The following is a 25,664-nucleotide window of genomic DNA, read 5'->3' as shown; positions in this document are numbered from 1 at the left end:
ATGATGATGGAGATTGATCATTTTGTTCTATTTATTTTTATGTACTTTGTAACTTTCCTCTGCAAAAACTCAATAAAGTATATTTAAAAAGTTGAAACACCTTAAACCTTTTTGCTTGTTTTCTGTGCTGTGGTTTGATTTTAATGTGGCATGGAAATTCATGTCCCAATGAAAAATAATTCATTCACTTTAATTAAACTCAAAAGGCTCAATAATTGTCCTTTTGACCTAAAAAGTAAATACACATTATAATGTTTATTGTATTTTACTTTATTTCTTTGTTTGATTTCTTTTATTTAGACGTTTTAAATCTTCCACAGTACTGCAGTACAGGAGATGTGGAGGGGAGGAGCAGCTCTGAGGGAAGGAAACACTGAAAGTGAAATTATACAATCATTCAGTTCAGTCTCCATTTTACAGTCAGCAGAGCAAAAGGAGGAAAACAGGACGTATAAGGCAGGGTGAGTGTTAATAACACATTACTATTAATGTAAGTCTCTAAGTCAGCATTTCCCTGTGGACTGTAGAGGGAAGACGTCTGTTGGGGACATTTTTGTGTTTGATTCTAAGAACATTTTCAATATTTGCCACGCTATTGAGAGAATGTAAAACTTTCTTTTGACTTATGAATTGATAAAAAATCTATTTTGTGCTTCATGTTTGAGTCAAGAAGCAGATCTGTGTCGAGGTGACAGAGTTTAAAAGATATTTAAAGCCACAGAGCACTTCCTGTCCTCTCACCACTGGCTGCTATTTCTTGTTCTCTCCCCAATGGCTGCTATTTCCTGTTCTCTCCTCAATCGCTGCTATTTCCTGTCCTCTCACCAATGGCTGCTATTTCCTGTTCTCTCCTCAATCGCTGCTATTTCCTGTTCTCTCCCCAATGGCTGCTATTTCCTGTTCTCTCCCCAATGGGTGTGACACTTGTACAGACTTGTTTGTCTTGAGTCTTGTGCTGAGTTGATAGTACTACTATTACTATTATATCACCGTTAGTGCTACTAGTATTAATGCAACTGTTGCTATTACTACCAGTATTATTCTTACTGTTACTGATAACATTACTACAAAACTGGGGCTATCAATACAGTACCACAGGGTAGAGATGCCAGTAGGAGTTTTCTTTCATACTCTTAATTTAACAACATTTTACTATGTTTTCATGTCAGTGCCACTGTTGTTAATAACATAACAGACAAGTACACAACTACTGTACCTGAACGTCTTGTTATGGTTTGGCAACTATCACAGTTGTCTCAGGTATTGGTGAGACAGTGGAATAACATTCATGATGGACAGTTTGAGTAACAGATCTGAGTTTAAAGGTTTATTAGACACCAAAGTACTACAGCACTGCAGTACACTATATTGTTGTCCAAAAACATATAAAAACACGTCAATGAGTCACAGCGTTGCACTGAGTGACATGTAAACCAGATATTTTCTAATGCAGTTGTTCATCTTTTGTACTGATGATTTAACCAGGAGAGTTTCATGCCAATCCAGGCTGTAGAAGTGCTCAAACTATGAGTCATGTAACATTGTCTGTACGAAAAATGAATGAGATTTTTACTCCAGGAACCAGGGGTGCCCAAAATAGCTCCTCTTACTTCCCAACTCTATTAGCTGGATAATTCACACTGATTTTAAAGAAAGAAAGCAGATCCTAATTTAGCAGGTGAAGTTATTACTAAAATCACACTTCACTGTCTGCAGACACCTGTTTCCTGTGACCCCTGGAACCCCTTGCTTTTCATTTTGGCATTCATTTTGTCTCACGCGAGGCTGCTGCGTCACTTCATCTAGAGATTCGAGGTCTCGCCTATTTTCGCCGCGTGACGCGTGCAGTTCTTAGCTGAAATAGACAGGGAAGACGATAGAAAGATAGGGCTGCCAGTGGCAGAAGTGCCGCAGCAGACACGCTCCCAGTGTGGACGCTACAAGCGTGAGAGACGCAGCAGTTCAGCGACGCACTGCTGAGGTTCACGCATCCAGTGTGTCCCAGGCGTAAGATAATCAATAACAATTCCATATATGGTGTCATGACTGTCTTGTACAACCTTTGGTTCTTGTATTTCGTTCCCCTTTCCCAATGATAACTTCTGTAGAATCGGGGGTCACCACGTACAACCCAGTCGCCAGAAGAAAACGTTGGCATTGAACGTTTCTGCAAACCACAGAAACGTTGAATATCTACGTTTCAACACATGAATCACGTATCATGTCAACATTTCTACAAACGTAGCATATTAATATTTCTACCCCTTGAATAATGATGTTTTATGGTGTGACAACGCTGTGGTTAAGGTCTGGTTAGGTTTAGGCACAAAGACCACTTGGTTAGGGTTAGGGGAAAGATCGGTTTCTTTGAGTACAGACTCTAGAAAGGAACCGTACGCAAGAACTCAGACTAAACACAAACAATGATGTGAACGATGTTAGTAATTTATGGACAAAAGGTAAATGTGTAATATCAATAGGGGAGAATAAGGCAGATGGAATTGGTATATTTTTTTAAAATCATGAAGTAAATATAATAAGGAGAAGAGACATAATACCTGGTAGACTACTCATGGTGGACTGTTTTTATCTAGGTAAAAAATATTGTATTATTAATGTTTATACTGCTTCAGAAGCACAAAAGAAATGTCAATTATTTAAAAGACTTAGAGAGCTTTTGTTGGTAGGTTTTAACATTATTTTATGTGGAGATTTTAATATAGTTACAGAAGAAAATGACCGAATTGCCAACACAGTGTTTAAACTGTGCCCAGAGGGTAAATTATTAAAAGAAATTTGTCAACAAGCAAAGTTAACTGACATGTATAGAGCTGTTAACCCCTCTGGTACAGACTTTACCAGGTTCGATTCAAAAACTAAAACTCGCATTGATCGTATATATGTGTCCTCAAATTTCAAAGTACTTCACTATGGAACAATTCTGAATGATCTTTCTGACCATCTACTCGTTAAAACCTCTGTATTATCTGGAACCTCAGTAAACAAGGGTTTTTGGAAGTGAAATGTACAGAGTTTACAAAATAAAGATTTGATAACTGAACTAAAACAAAAATTCATAAGGTGACTCAATTAAATATTTTAATTAAATCGTATACTAAACTATGGGAAATACTAAAATATAGAATAAAAGATTTTTTCAAATTTAAGTGTAAAGAATTGAATAAACTAAAGAACATAAGGTATGATACATTAATAAATCAGTATATTAGTTTAAAACAGAAGAAACAAAAATTACTATAGATGAAAAAACAATATTAAATTTAAAAACACAAATAGACACCTTTAATTATGAATTATTATATAATATATATAAACAGTCAGATATAGAGAATAGAGGAAATCTTCTTCATGCCATTAATTCCGGTCAAAAAAAACATGAAAGTAAGTTCATTAAACTCATTAAAAACAAAGAAGGTGATACTGTTATTCGTGAAGATATGAAAAGAGAGGCCATTAAAGATTTATGTGCCATTGCATACAAAAAAAATAGAAACTGACAAAGACATTGTGAGCACTTTTTTGAAAGGTGTCCCTTCATACAGTCTGTTGACTTTTACTCCACTTATTGGAGAAATAAATAAAGAAGAGGTGGTTCAAGCCATCAGACAATTAAATGTTGGGAAGAGTCCTGGTCCAGATGGTCTACCAACTGAGTTCTATCAACTCTATAATGAAGAAATTATAACCCTGCTCACCTCCATGTTTAATGAAGGTCTGCAAAGCAGCTGTATGGGGGACTCGTTTTATGAAGGTGTTTTATGCTTATTGTATAAAAAAGGAGACGAATCTGATAAAGATAATTACAGACATCTGATTATAATGAATACAGACTATAAAATTTTTGCAAAAATAATTATGAATAGACTAAATGATACTTTGGATGAAATCATAGACAAAGAACAGACATGTGCAATTAAAGGTTGAGTAATGTGGGACAATCTCTGTATCCTCAGAGAGATAATACACAAACCTAACAAAGATTTCTTCATTATCGGTCTTGACCAAAAAAAGCCTTTGATTATATATCCAGAGATTATCTGTGGTCAGTTTTGAAAGCATACGGCTTTCCAGATGATTTTATTCATATGGTCAGATGTTTGTATGTAAAAACTAGTGTCTGTGTAAATGTAAACAGGGTTTTATCAGAAAGGTTTGAGGTGGAGAGAGGAGTGAAGCAGGGCTGTCCTCTGAGCGCTGATCTGTATATCTTAGCCATCAGTCCCTTAATATCAAAAATAAATTCTGACAGCCGCATCACAGGCACATCTGTGGGGCATGCGCATGTAGTAGCAGCCATTGCCTACGCCGATGACGTCACAGTGGTTATTAAAAATCAAGCTGGGATGGATGCTTTAGTAAATCATTTACTTATTTATGAGCAAGCTGTTGGAGCAAAATTAAACCATGCCAAAACTGAAGGAGTTTGGATAGGAGAAGAAAGTAACAGACAAAATATAAACATTCAAATCAAACCAGAAATTAAAATACTCGGATTGACTATCTGCAACAAAGACTGTGGTGAAATAAACTGGGAGAAAAAACTGGGTGAAATTAAAGAAGAGGTAAAGAAATGGGAAAATAAAAATACTAATTACAAATGAAGAATAAATATAGTCAAAACATTCATCCTGTCCAAACTCCTCTTTTTGGCTAACATCCTCCCTCCAGCCAACAAAATGATAACAAAAATAAACAAACAGTGTGTTAATTTAATCTGCTGAACAACTAGAGAAGTCACCAAACGAGATTTATGATATAAAAGCAAAGAATATGGTGGGTTGGGAGCTTTTGAGTTTGGTACCAGATTAAAAGTAGCCTTTGTTAAAAATGTCTCCAGAAATGCTCTCTGGGTTGGAGATCTCTCCATGTGGAGGAAGAGGAGAGGGAGAGCCAGACATGGTCCTCTGTACAAACTGGTATATGGAGACTTTATTACACAGCATCAACATTTACAGATAGACTGGAATGGTTTACCAAGCAAAATGATTTTTAAAAAGATTAATGATTTTATGTATGGTGGATCAATTAATTACAAACATTTATCTAATAACTCATGCACTGAGGTACTAAAAATTTTAAATAGTAAAAATCTCTCAGAGAGCATTATTTAGACGTTTTAAATCTTCCACAGTACTGCAGTACAGGAGATGTAGAGGGGAGGAGCAGCTCTGAGGGAAGGAAACACTGAAAGTGAAATTATACAATCATTCATTTCAGTCTCCATTTTACAGTCAAGAACACTTCCTGTTCTCACTACTGGCTGCTACTCCCAGGTCTTCCTGTTCACTTGTACAGACTTGTTTGTCTTGAGTCTTGAGCTCTGAGTTGATAGTATTACTGTAACTATTATATCACTGTTAGTGCAACTGTTGCTATTACTGCCAGTATTAGTCTTACTGCTACTATTCATATTACTATAAAACTGGGGCTACATAAAATGGCATCTCTACACTGTAATACTACAGTCCGTCTGTAACAGGGACTGATGAAGTATAAGAATCAGAGTTGAATGAATGAAAAATAATTCATTCAGTTTAATTAAACTCAAAAAGCTCAATAATTGTCCTTTTAACATGTTTTATCAATTATGACAGCTATTACAGACAATGATTAACACTGTAAATACCTACCTAAAAAGTAAATACACTTCATAGTGTTTGTTGTATTTTACTTTATTTCTTTGTTTGATTCCTTTTATTTAGATGTTTTAAATCTTCCACAGTACTGAAGTACAGGATATGTAGAGGGGAGGAGCAACTCTGAGGGAAGGAAACACTGAGAGTGAAATTATACAATCATTCAGTTCAGACTCCATTTTACTGTCGACAGAGCAAAAGGAGGAAAACAGGACGTATAAGGCAGGGTGAGTGTTAATAACACATTACTATTAATGTTCAAAGTCTCTGAGTCAGCGTCTGTTCTCTCTACTGCACTAAATGTATCTGACAGCTGGAGTAACTATTGACTTTGCAAAGATTTTACCTACAAATTTGATTATATGATCATTTGACAAAATATGCATTTATATGGATGAAAACAGTGTACAAAGTAGTCCAAATTATCTCCATATGACCAGCTACACGTTTATGTATCAGCCATAAAATAATATATAACTTGGAAGTTTGAAAATGACCAGACCTCTGTAGCTCTTCATCTCTGCTGGAGGCTCCAGCTCCAGGCTACGTTATTCTCTGCTAACATAACACATCTGAATCTATACAGTGGAGTGAATCGAGTTGTATTTTTAGTTGTAGTTTTTACTCAAATATATTTTATCTTTATGCATTAAATTACTGCCAAGTTGACAAGAAGACTGTCGACATATGACACCTTTTATCTTGTGTTTCTAGAGGGAGTTTCAGTTTAATTCACTGCTACTATGTACATCTTTAACATTTTGTCACCACTACAGAAACAGCAGGTAGCTGTGAAAGTATGATAAGGTTGTCTGATGCTGACTGCTGTTAGTTATTGGTTTGACAGTCTAATATGTGTTTGTGTTGATTACTGACGGTGGCTGTACTGAGTTTCTATCTTCAGTATGCAGTAAATACTTTGTGTGTGTGTTTAAACTACTTTCCTAACATGATGTGTTTGATGGTTTTATTAATGACTCCTGATGAAACTTTAAAGCTCAGCATTCTTGTTGACCTTTAGCTTCCTTTTTTATAAGTCAAATGAACATTTATTTAGAAAAAATTAATATTTCAGGGTCATTCAGAGTCCAAAAAAGAAAAGAAAAAATCTGCAGGCTGCGGCGGGCCACTTATCAGGCCAGGCCACTGGGAAAAGTCACACACACACACAAACACGTGACTTCCAGTAAAGTAGAAGGCCTCCTGCCTTCAACAAACAGGGAGGAACACTGAAAGTGAAAGTATTCAGTCTGTTATGGCCCAAATATTTGGGCCATATGCGCCATATCATATACGGGCCATTTTAGGCTCACTTCCAGATTAGCCTGTACCAATTGCGCCGCATCTTTACCTATAGTGGCCCAATACTGTTCAACCATATTTTGGCCAGATTAGCTAGTTCTTACTGTGTCTCATATTTGCCAGAACTGGCCCAGATATGTTTAAGATAACCGGGACACATTTGCTGCACCATATGTGGGCCACTTTTGGTTTACACCCACATTAAATATTGTCGACTGTGCCAGATCTTTGCCAAAGGTGGCCCACGTTTGTTTTGTGATATTTGGGCCATATTCACTATGTATCACATGGGCGACTTTAGGATCATATCCAGTTCACATATCGCCGAGAGCACTGCACCTTTGCCAAAAATGGTCCACATTTGTTTTGGGATATTTGGGCCATATTTGTTATTTTACAGGTAGGCCACTTCAGGCTCATATCCGTTTTGTCCGGGCCAGAAGAAGACCAGCAGTGCCGTATCATTGCCTGAAGTGGCCCACTTCCGTATCTGAGATGACTCCTGATGAAACTTTAAAGCTCAGCATTCTCGTTGACCTTTAGCTTCCTTTTTTATAAGTCACATGAACATTTATTCAGAAAAAAATAATATTTCAGGGTCATTCAGGGTCCAAAAAAGAAAAGAAAAAATCTGCAGGCTGCGGCGGGCCACTTATCAGGCCAGGCCACTGGGAAAAGTCACACACACACACACACAAACACGTGTCTTCCAGTAAAGTAGAAGGCCTCCTGCCTTCAACAAACAGGGAGGAACACTGAAAGTGAAAGTATTCAGTCTGTTGTTCAGACTCCATTTTAAAGTCAACAGAGCAGAAGGAGGAAAACAGTCTGAGGCAGGATGAGTGTTAATATTAGAGCTGAAAATTATGATTAATGTTATTATTGATCAATCTGCTGATTATTTTTCAGATTAATTGTTTAATTAAACTGTGTCAGAAAAATATGAAATCACAGTGTTTGCCAGATCCAGGCCACAAGCAAACCAGGCTTGTGGCCTGGTTTGCTTGTGGCCTGGATCTGGCAAACAGGAGCGGACCGCCCAAGTGCCATCATTCCACGCGGTATGTAGGCCAGAAGAGAAATGTGGGCCCAATCAATCAATCGTTGACCTTTAGCTTCCTTTTTTATAAGTCACGTGAACATTTATTCACCCAGAAAAAAATAATATTTCTCTGTATAATATGACCTCCCCTTTCTGTCAGCTGCAGTGTTTCTGCAGTTTATTTACTGTTTTTTTTTTTTTTTTTGAAACATGATTTCAGGCCAGTTGGAGGAGTTAAACCTGTGACACTCACACCTGAATCTGTACAGTGGAGTGAATTGAGTTGCATTGTGGGTACTGTAGGCACCAGATTTTGACAGGAAAGAAGAACGTGTGGAATAAAAAATGAAATCTCTGGTTCTGCTGCATTGATTTCGATCCTGTTTTTTAAACTATCTATTGTGAATCTGGCAATGTTACAGGAAAGAAACGCTGAATGACTTTAGTGCTCTTTTAGTTATGCATTCATGACGCCAGCTATATTACAGATTCTGTGTCTGAGGAGGTCATAGTGATCAGATTGGATGCGTAGAAAATAGTGATCCTACTTTGGGCCAAAACTGTGAGGAAGGGCACATAAAATTGTAAAATTATATATATATATATATATAATTTTGAAAAACTGCATAATGGAAGATCACTCCAAGAAAGGCAGTAAGAGGGTGCATCCTTCAACAATGTCTTGTTCAGAGACATTTCAATCAAAGAGCAAAAATATCTGCTGTGAGGTGCAGCCACAGTTTCTTCCTTTCCTGGTGTTTAGCTGAAGAAGTTGAGCGGACTCCAGGAATTGTGAAAACAGCAGACAGTCATTATTCTCTACTTCAATATATTGTGTAAAGCACTTTAAACTGCCTTTATGTATGAAATTTACTGTATAAATAAACTTTCCTGCAGGTTTTGGCATCTAGCTCAACCAGAGGAAACAGGATGAGTGTTTATCACCAACAACTGTAGCAGCACTAGTAGATGATACAAGAGGTTCAGTGGTTCCTCAAATCATAATGTTGACAAGCATCTTTCCTTCTGAATTGTCCTTGAGAAAGACACTGTATGTCTGTTGGCTCATGATCAGCAGCTGACCTCTGACCTCCCAGTTTAAGCACCAGGAATGAAAATGGTGAAGTGTAGTATCTCATCATTATTATTTTCCCTTCAGGTTTTTGCAGGACAAACAGCTCCTCTCAGCGTCCAACGTTATCAGCTGAACATTCATGAACTCCTGTAGAGGTATGTGAGGTAAAAATATAAAAGTTTATCCTAAAATGTGCAGAGGGCAGCACGTCATAAAAACATGATACTGCTCACCAAAGTGCAACAATAAAAATGAGATGTAGTCATTTGATATGAAATACAGACACCAAAAGCTTCACACTTGGAACGTGGCAGCAAAAAGTTTGTTGTTTGCTTCCTCACAGAGGATGTAAATGTATTCAGCTGGAATTCATGTGATAATGTGGATTGTCATGAGTTTCCAGTGGTGAAAGACTGAAACTATGAAAATAACCAAAGTTGTGATCTGTTTGTTCAAACAGTAGATGATTTACATTTAACATGCACAAGTACAAAAGTCATACTGGTAAAGTGTCATGAGATGAGAACTGAATACATGTCCTTCCTATTTAAAATGTCTCTTATTTTCAGCAGGAGGCCATAATGGAGAAACTTAAAGAGGACCTCTGGAAAACTCTGCAGGAATTAAAAGAAGATGAGTTTAAGAATTTCAAGTGGCTCCTGAACCCAGAAGGCATCCCAAGGGCTCAGCTGGAGAAAGCAGACAGGCAGGAAACAGTGGATCTAATAGTACAGAAATATCAGGATCCTGGAGCTCTGCAGGTAACCATGAAGATTTTAGGAAAGATCAACAGGAATGATCTGCTGCAGCATTTACAAAACTCCAGCTCTGGACCAAAAGGTAAGTCAGTGTCACATGCATTTCATAAATTATTACATGAGTTATGAGTTATAGTGTTCTATTAATAGTAATGTGTTAACAAAAATATGTAGAAATAATGTTAGAGATTGATTTATCGTTCTTTATGGTACCACCTTCATCAAAAAGAAAAAGTAGCAGGATAAAGAATGTTTCTTAAATGTCTCACAAGCTAAAATAAATTTGGTTAACTGGCTCACAACATGAAAACACAACAACTGTGTTCCTGTTTTTACCTGCCGCATCCTTGTTGCTGCTGCAACCAGTCATCTGTTAGTCTCACTCTCCATCTTACCCTTACTGGGAAGCAAGAGCCCAAGATACTTGAACTTTCTCACTGGGGACCCAGAAGAGATAATGAGATAAAGAACTTTTTACAGCCTCTAGAACTTATCTCAACCACTTCATACTTGGCTACAAATAAGATAAATCTTTATTGTCTCAGAGGGAAATTTGCCTTGGACACACACAGCTGCTGCTGTACAGTATCAAATAATTCAACATACTGTGATCAAAAGTTCTCGGGATAAAAACTAAAAATCAATAAATTCTTCGAATTCCGAGATCCTCAAAATAAGTACATCCCTTAAAAAAACATACATCACTTGTTTGTGTGTCCGTGTTGCTGGTGGAACCGTGTCACCGGACGTTTAGAAATCAAGCCAGTACTTGCAAACGTCATGGTTCAATGAGACCAGCAGACCTGCAGTACCAGTCAAAAGTTTGGATGCATTTTCTCATCTAAGTGAAGGGAAGATGGTCTGAGGTCTGAACACCAAGACCTTTACCTTCATCCACCATCCGACTGGCAGTTTAATTAAAAATTAATTAAATTAAATTAAATCTATTATTTAATTATTTTTATTATTTCCCCAGGTAGATTTCTCCTGGAGAATGTCAATTTCTCCTCTGCCATGTAAATACATAACATGTACTTAATAAAACGCTGTAGATAGGGAAAGTGAAGCAGCTGAATGAAAGGAGAAATCATTACAGAGTGATTTATCCTTGTATTTAAAGTCCAACTATAACTTAAACAAACACAAAGTGTCCTCTAGAAGTCTAAATAAGTCAGTTTCCACCACGTAACATTTCACTGTTTGTTGAATTCAGACACATTCATGCTGTGAGGAAAAGTTCTGACTCAGACACACAGAGCCAAACAGAACAAAAAGTCAGGACTAACAAATGTCTTCTATCACTAATACTGATAAAATAAGAAAGGCATGTTTTGAGAATAAGGTCAGTGTAGAGGAGAAATCTGATCACTGATTGGTTGCTTGTGCACACAGATCTACAGTAACCAGGTTACTACTGTACATGTTAACACGTTCCCTGATTGCTCACATAACCTGGTTTCTCTGAGTAACCTGAGGCCTGTACTACGAAGCAAGTTCAGCATACCCAGGACATCTTTTCATTATCTTTTCATTCACTGAGCCTTACATTGTCCATCCAGATAACCAGAACTATGAAGCTGGTTATCACCCAGCTCAGTCAACTCTAGGTTTTCCATCTACAAGCGCGTTCATGTGAAAGAGGCGGGGTTGTTAATTACGAGTGACATCATCAGAACCATGAGTGAAGTACTGCATGATATGAGATGAAACAGTGACAGCAAGTACCTGATGAGAGCTACCATAGAGAATGAACTGAAAAAGGTTTAAAGAGTTCAGCTCTGTTTCCGTTTCTCACATGCAGGAACTTTGTATGTATGTTCAAGACACAGTGCAAGATGTCTCAGGCATGTTTTGAACAGGCACTACAGTTCATCCCATCAACTTCAGCTCAGCTCAAAATTATAGTCTCCAGATATTCTGCACATGAGGCATTTAGGGAACATGGGTAAATTGTGGCGTCTACCAATAGTCTGCATGAGAGGCGTTTAGGGGAGGGGCACAACTCTCTCTAGGTGTTGAGAAATCGGTCCATCTCGAACAGGCACATTTTGAACGGGCACTGCCCTAGTTAATTTAATAGTGGACAACTAATCGATTAATCAACTAATTGTTGCAGCTCTAGTTCAGTAAAATCCAGTGATGTAAATACTGTTGGTGAGTTTCTGTGATTCAAACGTCTGTTAGAGTGATGTCACTTCCAGGAAAATAACTTCACCCCATCAGGGTAGAAACAGACGAGGACGATTGAGAGAAACAGAACCAATAGTAGAGCTCTGAACTGACCAGAATGACGTCTTCACTGTCATTAGAAGTGATGAGACGGTGCTGAACAGGTGTGATTGCTTCTGTGTGTTTCAGAGAACAGAGACATCAAAAACATGGACACAAAAGGAACTTCTGAGAAAACAATGAGTATATAATTATTATTATTTATTATTATAATTAGTTATACATATATTATTTTATTTATGTATTTTTTTAACAATAATTTGCTCCTAAACTGATGTTTTCTGTTTTGTTTTTGCAGGTAATGACAGATACACAGGTAAACACTGTTTCCTGTCAGGATTTAATTAAAATACTGTAAAGTCTCCTTTTAAACCAGAGATCAAAATAGTTCAGTTTAGGCCTGAAACTAATGATTATTTTTTTGATTATTTTCTTGATTAATTGATTATTTTGGTTCAGAAAATCATGAATGTGAATCAGTGTTTCTCAAAGTCCAAGATGATGTTCTCAAATGTTTTGTTTTGTCCACAACAAAGATATTCGGTTTACTGTCATAGAGACTAAAGAAACCTGGAAATATTTACATTTAAGAAGCTGAAATCAGAGAATTTGGACATTTTCTTCTTAAAAAATGACTCAAAACAATTAATCAGTTCTCAAAACAATTGGCAATTAATGTAAATAGTGGACAATTGATTAATCAGCTAATTGTTGCAGCTCTAGTTCAGTAAAATCTTCCAGTGATGTAAATACTGTTGGTGAGTTTCTGTGATATTAAGGTCTATTGTATTAAGGTCTATTGTTAAGTGATGAGACGGTGCTGAACAAGTGTGATCTGTGTGTTTCAGAGTATGGAGACATCACCAAGGTGGACACAACAGGAGCTTCTGAGGAAACAATGAGAGCAAACCAGCTGCACGGCACAGGTCAGTTCACCTAGACAGGAAGCTTTTATATACTCAGGAACTTCACCTCCATGTCGATGGGAAGAGCTGAGGTTTTAATTTAGTTTTAGGAGAAGGAATAAAATCATTTTATCAGTTTTCTTGGGAAGTAAAGCCTGTAACAGCCTATATTTAGGCTCCTGTTAGGAGCTGCAGGAGTATTTCAGTGGGAGGGAAATCATGATGACATTGAGCTTATTAAAAGATCATCTTGACAAAAACAAACTTTTCTTGTGACTGACTTTGTGGGAGAAAATGTTGCTTTGCATCAACAAACAACTTCTTACTGCCACGTTCATCTGGACGTCACCTGATTGATGGTCATAAAGGATATTTCATCTTGATCTAATAATTAAGATGAACTAACTGATCTTATGTTGGGTTCATATACTTCTGGAGACAGAGCCTGTTGTACTACTACTACTTCTTCTACTACTACTACTACTACAACCTTCACAGTCACATGTCTGACTCTCTGCTTCAGATCTGACCGGCGTTGAAGCTTCTGAGATGATGGCAGATAGAGACCAAGAGGAGGTGTCGAAGTACAAAGACAACATCATCAGTGTAGGAGAAAAGTATGTAAAACAACAACTCAGACCTGCTGCATTTAAATAAAAACATTCACAGTGAGGGCAGCGCCATTTCAGTGATATTGTGCAGAACCGGAAGGTGCTGACATTCGTGGAAAAACTGAGGCTGCAACTTCAGTATTTAGTTCAACTAGACATCATCTTTGTGGTCGTCTTGTGTCTCTGTAGCCTTTTTTGCATCTTTTTGGTCATATTGCATCTTTTTAGCAGTTTTGTGTGTCATTTTATTCATTTTTTTGATAGGTTTTTTTGTAGTTTTTTTTTCTGCATCTTTGTAGTTTTTTGCGTCTGTACTGAGAGAGCGTTATTTTAATGGGACAGATACATATATATCTCATCATACTGTATCTCAGGCAGTATCTTGTGTATGTAACTACATAAATATAAGTAGCCTGATCAGGACTGTCCTAATGATATGGTTTCATTAATTGTTACTGAGGTAAATTAAACACTATTAAAGTCATGTTAGCTGTTTTCTCCTGCAGACTCAAAGTCCACCCGGCTCTGATCGCCGCCATCATCTCCAAACAGTCTCAGGCAGGAACCCAACTAAGACCTGACGGCTTCGGAAAGGGCGACCCGAACTGCTTCGGCCTCATGCAGGTGTGTCTGTGTTGATTCTTAGTGTTGTTATCCTGTTATTTTTAATGATAGAACCACTTTTCCACCATGTGATTCATTACATCTTGTTATATTCTGTCACATTTGGCCACAACATTATTCTTATCTCCTAAATTGTGTGAAGGTCTCCTTCTGATCACAGAGCAGTTTGAACTGTTGAAAGATGTTGATGGAGCTGGTGTTCATGTTTCTTAACAGTCTTGTTGCTCATCATGTGAACATCATGAGGAATAAGTTAAAAAACGTGATCAAACGAAGCTTGTTGTGTTGTACTTTATTAGAAGGTAACTGAATTTCAAAACCTTGTGATATTGTACAATTATTTTAATGACTATTTTGTAATAAAATGTGAAAAACCTACAAATGAAATGATTTGATCAGATATTAAATTTCAGGACAATTAATTAAAAATCGTTTAATGAATGATAATGTCTGAAAATTTGACTTTCAACCAGTTAATGTTAAATTGGTGCAAAGACTTCTACAGTGTTTTAAACTACTGAAAATGGATTATGATCAGATGGGAGACTTATAAAATTAACATTTCATTACCTCCTAGTCATATTTAAAATCCTCGTTTCAGGTGTGTGTCTTGTGTCGTCAAAGACTGCAGATTTTTATGTCTGTCTGACCTTGTGCATGATGGTTGGGTGCTGTTAGACTCACAGTCAGTGTCTAAACACTTTGAGACTGAGAACAATCTCCCAGCTTTTATTGTTAAAACTGGGTGAAAACATTTAGAGAGTTGGGGCGGTAACATGCAGTTCACTGTGGAGGAGAATGGAGAGGAGAGCATCATTTCCAATAAGCCATGCCCTTGACGAAATGTAAGGGGTGTAAGTTTGTTAGCGGCCGTTCAAGCAACAACTGAGCATTTAGAAATCCCCAGACAATCAGTCGGTGGAGATCGCCGTCTGTCTGGTATCTCGAGACTACGGTGCTGTGTAGCTGGTGAGCCATAAAATAAAGAAAACATCCAGTTTTGGGTAATGAAACAGACGTGAAGACTCTGTGTCTCTTTTGTGCAGCTCAATAAAGATTACCACGCAGTGAAAGACGACCCGTTCGGCAAGGATCACTTGGAACAAGGCGTCAGAGTCGTCGTCGGGCTCATCAAGACCATGCGGATGAGGAAGAGGAACTGGAGCAAAGAACAGCAGCTCAAAGGTAAAAAACGTGGACGACTGCCATTTCCTCACTGTGTGATCACTCGTGATTTGTTGAATTGTTGCGAAAATCGTGAACAGTTCAAGTTGCACATTTTACATGAACTAACTACACTAATTAAACAGTTTCATTCTTCCTGTCAGTCACCATAAACACTTAACTTCATTGCAGAGATACTTTAAAGCTACTTAACTTCTGGTTACATATTTGATAAATCAATCCCTCAAATTTGTAATTTGTGTCTTCAATTATGAAAAAATTCCTTATTATTAAGTTTGTTTGGCTGAAAATACTGATTATTTGACCCATTTGGTCCCATATTTGGTTGGACAGCAGGAAAGAAAATCATTTTAGTGCAACTTCAACAGAATTTAGAGCTGCAACAATTAATCACTTAATCAACTGACAGAATATTAACTGTTTAAGTAACGTTTTAAAGAATTTTGTCCAAATTTCTCTCCTACAATGTGAGGATTTGGGTTTTGAGCTGTTGATTGGACAATTTGATGACGTCAACAAGGACTCTGAGAACATCTTTTTCTGACATTTTATAAATCAAATAATTGATGGATAAATTGGATCAGATTAATTTATAATGACACTAATTGTTAGTTGTGGCCTAAAAACAACTTCCAGAAAAATATATGCTGTCTGGAAGTTGACTTAAGCTTTCTGGAAAATGTAGGAAATCAGTAAATAAACACAGTATATATAATAATATATACAAAGCTTCATTTACAGATGCCACAGAAAATAACAGATGTTTTACATACACATGTATTCCTATAATAACATTTCTCTCTCTCTCTCTCTCTTTAGGAGCGTTGACGTGCTACATGACAGGAGTTTTTCCGGAGAAATATGAAGACATAGAGAGTGACTTCGCCAACGACGTGGTCGCCAGAGCGCAATGGTTCGCCCGCGAAGGCTTCTGAATGTCAGATCATTTCCTTTTTGTTTGTGTTTAACTGCTGCATTCACACAAACACACCATAGAGGAGAAAATGAATTAATGAATTAATATGAAAATAGAGCAACAGGGTTTAGAAAGAGGAAGATGGATAATTATTTTTTAGCTGTCTGCTGTTGGTTTTTGTTTGTTTGAGCTCAGTCTACGTAGCTACTTTGCATTTTCTACTTATATTTTATCGTACAGTTTCCTGCTGGATGTCATTTTGACCATCCTAAATAAGTGTGTTTATATTAATAATAAGCCATAAATGACGAGCACAACAGCAGACATGAAGAGACACACATGGCTACAAATATGATTTTTTTTTTTTTTATACCAGAAGTTCAGCACCAGCCTAATGTGAAGTATAATTATGCTTTCACCTCCACTGGCCGTCGTATTGGAGGTCTAATTGTGTTTCTGCCAATCTCAACAGATTTTTTTAAGACAAATATGTGACCTGTGATAAAGTGACACAGCTTTCCCACCGGAAACATAAGGGGAAAAAAGTTTCCATTATCATCAGTTGTATTTTCATGATGTCACAAATGTATTCTGTCCATTTCATAAAAGTGATGTGTAGATTGAAAATAATATCCACCCTGAACATGCAGTTCTTCTAACCTCACATCATAATTTTGTCACAGTTTGTGTAGATTTTGCCAAACAAACCTGCTGAGTAGTGAGATTACAAACTGGCTCTTCTCAAGTTTTCAGCTCAGTGTTATGTTGTTGTTGTTGTTGATGTTGTTTGGAAACAAACATATTGTTATGATGTTTGTACAATAGATTCAAACAGGGCCGGCTCTAGCCATTTTAATGCCCCCTCCCAACCACATTCCACCCAAATTACCCCACCAGTGCTGCCTCGTCACCACTCGCTCATTCTACAGTAAAAATATAGACAACAGACATCAGACACCACAATGCTTTCAAGACAAAAATATATATTTTTATTTTTAGAATTTAAAATTAATTTCTCTAACAAACGAATCATGTATCAAAAAATGAATAAATAATGAAATATTACCAACTACCTGTTAGTAACATACAGACACTGGCACTTGGTTATTCATAGATTACACTCGATAGATGACTCCTGCCATGATGTCATGTGCCTAAAATGTTCTGGACTGTTCTCATGGGTTTTGAGTTTTTCACTGCAATTTTTCCAGTCGTTGAGTCTCTTCAAAGTTCCACTATATGTGGCCGAGACAAACTCTATTCAGGCCTACTTTCAGGCCTTTTCTAAACTGTTTTTTACTCAAGTTGGAGACAAATTAACATAATGTGTTGCACCAGCTTCTGATGAATTTGCTTAACGTGTGCAACGTGTCCCAAACTAAGAACTGTCCCTTCTAGAAATGACCATAAAAGTACAAACAAACATGGCAAACTTAAGCAACCACCTGAAACTCTGAAGCAATACAGGAGCTGTGTTCCTGCATCTTGCAGAAATCCTTTGATAACGACCTCAAAAACAAAAGTTTTCTGTACCTTATACGTGACAGAATGTTCATCTTTTTATGTAAAGTCATGAAGTTGTCAGATGTGTTGAAGCTAAACAATATGTGGTAATACAAGGAAGAGGAGGTGAAAAGCCTTAAAAATTTTGAGATTTTAATTTTAAAAACATTTTTTAAAAAGATTTTAATTTTGAGATCTCTTAGAGACTCTCTTTAATTTTTAATTTTTGTATTTTACTATTTTTGTAATCTTAGAACGCTTGCTTTGTAAAACCAAATAAAACTGGTTTGTATTTTTATACACTCCAACCAAAGTTCCTGACTCGTGCTCATCACTGAGGTATTCTGGTGCTCCTTTAAGGTAAGAAAAGACGCCTCCCTTGGGATAGGTTGACAGTAGTTTTTGAAATTATTTAGATTAAACATTTATAGACTCTTATTAAATTAAAAATGTAGTGCTGTGTATTAAATGATAGAATTGTACTAAAATATATACATAACTGGTGCAACTCAGAACAGAAATCTATGTTTTTATGGAAATTGCATTAGTTATTATCACTGATATTGGTCAGTGAAATTTCAGCACAGTGCCTTACGTTGTAGGAAGGAGCAGTTATCCAGATAGCTGCTACTGGCTGCCATTCAGATTCATATCCTTCAATCTGTAACGTTATCTGAGTCCAGCAGCTATCATACAGATGAAACATCTAACATCACACACAAAACGGCATTTTAATGTCAACAGAAGACGACAAACCTCTACATTGGTTTTCTTTTCCTCCTCCTGTTTTTCTTCCTCGTGCACTTGAAGATTTGGACCTTTTCATTATGAAATAAATGTGAATATTTGCCTCTTGACATCTCGTCACAGACTTTGTGATACATCATCTCTGTTTCAGTGCCACAGTACAGGTGCAGAGCAGATGAAACATTGTGAGGAACAATGGTGCAAAGTGTATTTCTATCTTTCCTCGTGTATTTCTTCATATGTTATCCCAAGGCAGAAAATGAGGAGGAGCGCCCAACGACAAATTTTTATTTATCTATTTTTTATTTGTTTATTTTATTTTTTCCTTTGAGGGAGACCAGCGCACACCAGACAAGGTGGCGCCCTAGGCGACCGCCTATATGGCCTATGCCTTGAGCCGGCCGGCACATGGCACACATCCTTCATAAAATACACTAAACTACTACACAGCAGCGTCCAGCAGTGCTCCTGGAGTACAAAGATTCAATGTGAGAGAAGACACAATGCAGCCCAGAAATATACACAATACCATACTTTCCACTGTGCAGCACTGACTACAGTACTGCTGTGAGTACCAGGAGTTTTTATGTGCTGCTGTGTGTTATAGAGAGCGATGGCTGATGGGATAAAGGAATTCCTCGCTCTGTTACTTTTGCAGCTGGAGGCCTGAAGACGTGGGCCTGATGGGAGGAGCTGAAGCTCACTGAACAGGGTGTTGTGGGTGAAGCAGCAGGTTTTCAGTCTTTGACAGGTTCTGGGTTTGGTAGATGTCGGTAAGGCTGTCTTGCTCAGCGCCGTTTATTGTGCTGAGCAAGTCCTTCTGCGCAGCATCAGCGTTACCATGGCAACAGAGGATGCAGAATGTCATAACACTGAATAAAAAACGTATAAAAAGATCTCAACATAAAACAGTCAGAATCAAAGAAGCCGTTGTTGTCTTTTCTTCAAAATAAAGTCAGTGTGATAGTTTGACTTCAGTTTGTTATCAGTGTAGATCTCGAGGTGTTTGTTCTCCTCCACTGCCTCAATCAGCTGAACGCTTAACAATGTTGGTTTTATTGCTGAGCAGCTTTTTCTGAAATGAAATGATCCTCAAAGTTAACAAGTTTACTATTATAGCAGTGAAAAAATATACTGAAAATATTCACATCTGACAAACTAGAACCATTATTTTGTCATTTTTTCATAAAATAACTATAAACAATAATCAGAATAGTTCCCCATTCTGTTTGATTAATCTACTAATCCTAGCAGCTCTAAACGGATGTTTTGTTTTATTAAACTTACTTTGTGGATGTAGAATTTTGCAATAATAAAATCTAAATTCATAAGTTAAATAAGAGTGATTGTCTTTATCATGTAAATAGAAACTAAAAATAACATCTTTGAAGAAAAGGGAAAGGTTTTGAACTATGAAAGTCTTCATGTCTTTCCAGAGTTTATGGGTGAATCTGCAGCTCCACAATAAGAGAGAAACAGTTTCAGGTTGTAATTCACAGAAAGAAAACATCACATCAGTATCGTTTTTAACTTCTGAAGGAAAAATGTTACAGGATAAAACTCATGAATCAACTTTTAAAAGACTGTATTTTCAGCAGATTCAAGCTGCCATAATAAGTCATTAATGATAAATGATGATGAATGAATGAAATAGTTTCACTTTAGTTTTTATTCTTATTACTGGTCACAAACTGTGGCTGGTTTTTCAACATTCATTCAGTCTCAGCAGCTGCTGACTCAGTTTTTACTGCCACAGCATCTCTGACCTCATGTTCTCACATTAAAATGATCCCAATCAGGTTTACAGATTGTAATTTGGGGGAAAAGAGAGCAGTGGTATTGATCGGTACTCAGTATCAGCAGATACTCTGAGTACTGAGAGTCAGTATCAGGAGAGAAAAACCAAGAAAACATCTCAGCTCTGTCATTTGGAAAATGAATCAGACTTGGATTTGAATAAAATGGTGGATGTTTTTCTTCAGAGGAAGGTGAGAACAAATCATCTGGTTTAAGGTCAGACAGCTCAGTCTGTGTTCACTTTAATATTTAGTTGTACCAGTGTGTCTCTGTGACCAATGCTGATCAATAAATATCAGGTTGTCCTGTGTAATGTTAATAATGAATATCAGTGAGGTGTTTTTGATACTTGGAGCAGTTCTGCTTTCACATGTAAAATGCAGCGTTAGATTTCACTCTCTGATCAGCGTCACTGTTCATGTTGTTGAGTCTAACTGATAAATGTTAGTCAGTCCTGCTCTGACACATACAGCACAGATACTTATGGCTGGGACTTTGTCTATGTACAGTGCAGCTAAATAATAGCTGGCAGGTGTGTTTTTCTTTGTAAAGCAGGAATTTGATGAAGCTGCAGGTGTTTCTGATCTGTGCTTGTTGTGTTTTTAATACAGTGTGTTTCTTTGCTTCATGCTGTCAACAGTTAACCTGTTAAGCAACATTTCAGCCTCGGTGGCTTGATTCATCTCTCTGGAGTCTTCTGAATCACATCAAAGCTACAGTCAACTGAAAAGGTATTTGGTGTAAAATAATGTGTTGATGTGTGATAAAGGTTTGAGAGTCTCCAGTCTCTCTCCTCCTCCTGCTCTCCTGTACAGCTCAGGTGGATCATTACAACATTCTGCAGCAAAGAGACACAACCGCTGTCCAAGCTGCTGATCCTGGAACAGTCAGGGATCATCAAGCTGTCTGATGTTACTCTGTCGTCCACAAGCTAACAGTTAGCATTCCCTCTGCTGACAAATAACAGCATGCAATCTTCAAGACTGGCAGATTTGTTGTTGCTCAAGGTTATCTGAAGGTTATCTGAAGGGTACTAACTGCTGATGTGAAGAGAGGAATCGCTGCAGGACGTCTGATTAGTCACTGTTTCTTAGTTTTAGCGGTTAAATGACAAACTTGGTCATTTCCACTTGAACTTGAACCTTCATTGTTGCCTCATTTAAAGGTGTATGAGGATAGGAGGGTGTGTGCTTCTGAAACACATATAAAAGGAATATATAGCGAGTGGAACAACTGCAAATAATAATACTCTTATGCACGTTATTGAGGAAATTATCACTAATTTAACTTATCAGCCAAAGTGATGAAAAATAACGAGTAGCAAAGAGTAGTTCAACCACTATCAATCAAATCATATAATAATGTAAATTATCTTTCATTACTACTATGCACAACATAAAGAAAAGTTGATATGTGTAATAACTATTAGATCTAACCATAGATTTTACAAGAATATGGTATTTAACTTTACTAATAAAGATATCATGCACACTGAGCCTTAACTGGTAACACCTGCATGTCATACAGCTCCTGCCTCACCATTCACCACACATCATTATAGTTTAGTGCAATCATGGCAATTAACAACAAATCACTTCCAATAACTTCACTATATACATAACTTCCACATCTGTAACTAACAATAACACTGTGATTTAAAGGCCATTAAAAGCTTACAGCATCTGCTTTTAACCTAAATTGGTCATTAACAACTTCTCACTCTCAAACTCAATAAACAGAAAGAACAGAAAGATGATTGATCACCTACTTTTGTTGTATAAAATGAGACAACTTAAGTCCCAAAGCAAAGAGGTGATCAATAACTGTCAACTTGTGATAAATAAGTTTCCAGGTAAGAGATTAAGACATGACAGAAGAGCAGCATAACTAACAAAACAGGAAGTGGAGTAAGAAAACGTTTTACCGTTTAAATATCAAATAATCTAATAATATAAATGCACACCTCGCTTTTCAGTCTGGAGTGAAATTAAAAGGCGATTGATGACAATATTGATCTGATGGGTTGTAAAGTTAGAACACTCATTGTAGTCATGTGAGTGTTTATTTTAGATTGACTGTTACAAGTTGATGTTTAATTCAGTCACAGTGATTATTGTTCAGGATCTTATGAACTATTTGTGCTTTTCATGTCTGTGCTTCTGTTCTTCATGTTTCTATTAGTGTCTAAATTTATATTAACATTAATATTTCCCAATTTATTGCTTTATATGTCTTGTATGATGTGTTTCTGTGTCGCATATTTTAAATAGTAGCTGACAATGTAGTATGATGTGCTGCATGCTATTTTTTTAACTAACATTAATATGTTTATTAATATGCATTTTCATTGTTAAATCAACCAATAAAGTTATCAAGTTAATTCAATAATAATTTTATACAACAAATAAATGGAGACTAAGTGACTGTGAGTTTAATTTAAGCCTCAACAGACTGAAATATTTTTATATTTTAAGAAGCAATTGTTCCCTTTCATGTTTCATTTCCAATGTTTAAATATTATTTAATACACAGTTCAGATTATACAATAAAATAATAATAATACAATACAAACTGAAGTCTTTGGTGACTGAGCCTGCGGTCACAGCAGGCCACATCCACAACTGACCTGTTTGCACACAAAATAATGTGAAGACATCAGGTTTAAAGTATTTTGATGATGAGGTCATACAGGTCATATCAGGCTGAAGTCCAGGCAGCAGCTTCTGTCAGCTAGAAAATACTTCTGGAAAATGACACTTTGATATGTGAGAGGGAAAATAACGTGATAACATATCTTTGGGGCACAATGTGACGCTGTTTCCACTAGTGTTTACTGCTCAGACTCTATAGACGACTGTCTCAAGATGCAGAATCGGCCTCCTTTACTCTTTCATATTTCCACTGTGGGTTGTTTGGACACATTGTCCATGTATGTTAAAATGAATTGTATATTGATCATTTACACAATGTAGATACATATGTAACAGTATATACAGTCAACACTTTAAAGATGATCAAAATATGAAAGTGAAATATAACAGATGTGATGGATATAATAAAATAAAAGTCCAGGTGAGCGCTCTGTTAAAATCATAATTATATAAATATATATTATCTTTATGATCGTTATTAAACCATGTCCTCTTCTAAACATACAAACCACTTTATTCTTACAATATGTGACAGAACTTCTTCCTTAAGTGTGATGTCTGGTTCAGATGAAATAGGACAGTATGTTAACGACTTCACATGGATGCACTGAAACCCCATTAAGCCACTTATTTATATTTGAAGCATTATTCCGTTATTTCTGTGCAGTTGCTTTATTTTGTTATCTTGTTGATAAAATCACTAAAGTGCCAGTGGAGTGAAATTGCTTCAGATATATGATATACGAAGAACAAACATACAGACAGAGATTCCTTGTTTTATACAGAGAGATGGTTTCTGTCCCCAATTAACTGATCCTAAATCTGAAACACACACACGCACACGCACATGCACACGCACACACGTGACTTCTAGTGAAGAAGAAGGCGGGAGGAACAAACAGGGAGGAACACTGAAAGTGAAAGTATTCAGTCTGTTGTTCAGACTCCATTTTAAAGTCAACAGAGCAGAAGGAGGAAAACAGTCTGAGGCAGGGTGAGTGTTAATATTAGAGCTGTAAATAATGATTACTGTCATTATTGATCAATCTGATGATTATTTTTCTGATTCATTGTTTAGTTGATTAAACTGTGTCAGAAAAATATGAAATTACAGCGTTGACGTCTTCAAACGTTGTTTCCTTTTTTCTTTTCCTGGTTTCTGCGTCCTCACAGTGATGTAACGCTGGTTCGGTTAAAATAGAGAGAAGTCAGTAAAGAAGGACTCATGTCGGCCTCACACCAAACCACTTTTCAAAAGATGTCACTGTCGCAGACAAATTTCCAATGTCGGAATAAAATCATGAGAGTTTTGCCAGAGTTGTGGCGCGCTCCCGTCATTTCCACCGTTTGGTGTAAGGTGGTCAAAAAACTCAGTCCGAGCGTCTCAACTCAGTCTTTATCTCGTCTTGACGTTCCGATCAAATCAAACATGTTTAATATTATCCTGAGTCTTTAGTTTTGGCTCATACAAATAGTGAAGGTGCGCTCTGTCCAGTACGGATTTACACATCGAGTTTTTTTCTACCATGTGACCCCAGGGGCTCTCCGTAGTCCAGCACCAAACGTGAAGCAGCAAAGTGACTATAACGACCGAAATAAATCCTCAAATACCGTCACACACGATGGACGGTGAATTAACAATGTTACGAGTCGGTGTTTAATTCTGCGTGTATCTGATCCACCGTCCAGCACGTATTTTAGTGAGAAATGTAATTCTTGAAACTGTTCGCCTCTCATTCCCACCGTCTTCTCCCACTAAAATAGTGCAGCTAACCAACGGAGGCTGGTGGCGAGTTGAGGCGACAAAATCCAAAATGTAAAGTTTGTACACAAATATAGTTTATCTTTATGGATTAAATTAATGCCGAGTTGACAAGAAGACTGTCGACATATGACGCCTTTTATCTTGTGTTTCTAGAATCATGTGTTTTTGCGGACACGTAAGGAATTGTTAATATGTCATATTTATTAGAGGAAGTTTGGCGTAATACTTTCCCCGGAGAGCGCAGGGAGTTTCAGTTTAATTCACTGCTACTATGTACATCTTTAACATTTTGTCACCACTACAGAAACAGCAGGTAGCTGTGAAAGTATGATAAGGTTGTCTGACGCTGACTGCTGTTAGTTATTGGTTTGACAGTCTAATATGTGTTTGTGTTGATTACTGACGGTGGCTGATTGTACTCAGTTTCTATCGGCAGTATGCAGTAAATGGTCGCCCTTTGTGTGTGTGTTTAAACTACTTTCCTAACATGATGTGTTTGATGGTTTTATTAATGACTCCTGATGAAACTTTAAAGCTCAGCATTCTCATTGACCTTTAGCTTCCTTTTTTATAAGTCAAAAGAACATTTATTCACCCAGAAAAAAACTAATATTTCTCTGTATAATATGACCTCCTCTTTCTGTCAGCTGCAGTGTATCTGCAGTTTATTTACTGTGTTTTTTTAAACATGATTTCAGGCCAGTTGGAGGAGTTAAACCTGTGACACTCACACCTGAATCTGTACAGTGGAGTGAATTGAGTTGCATTGTGGGTAATGTAGGCACCAGGTTTTGACAGGAAAGAAGAACGTGTGGAATAAAAAATAATATCTCTGGTTCTGCTGCATTGATTTCGATCCTGTTTTTTAAACTATCTATTGTGAATCTGGCAATGTTG

At 37.0% G+C, this 25,664-nt stretch overlaps 1 protein-coding gene across 1 annotated transcript in view; it reads left to right on the top strand.

Annotated features, from left to right (window-relative positions):
- The first annotated feature begins 345 nt into the window (after positions 1-345).
- Positions 346-25,664, top strand: part of LOC137175613 (uncharacterized) — a 249,120-nt gene continuing 223,801 nt past the window's right edge. The window contains exons 1-3 of the mRNA XM_067581398.1: positions 346-461; positions 5,724-5,884; positions 9,161-9,231. The gene's annotated coding sequence lies outside the window, so the exon portion shown is untranslated. The remainder of the gene's footprint in view (positions 462-5,723; positions 5,885-9,160; positions 9,232-25,664) is intronic.

This window comes from Thunnus thynnus, chromosome 23 (genome assembly GCF_963924715.1).
Source record: "Thunnus thynnus chromosome 23, fThuThy2.1, whole genome shotgun sequence".
NCBI lineage: Eukaryota > Metazoa > Chordata > Actinopteri > Scombriformes > Scombridae > Thunnus > Thunnus thynnus.
The sequence above is the reverse complement of the archived record's forward strand: the minus strand, read 5'-3'. Positions and strand labels throughout refer to the sequence as shown.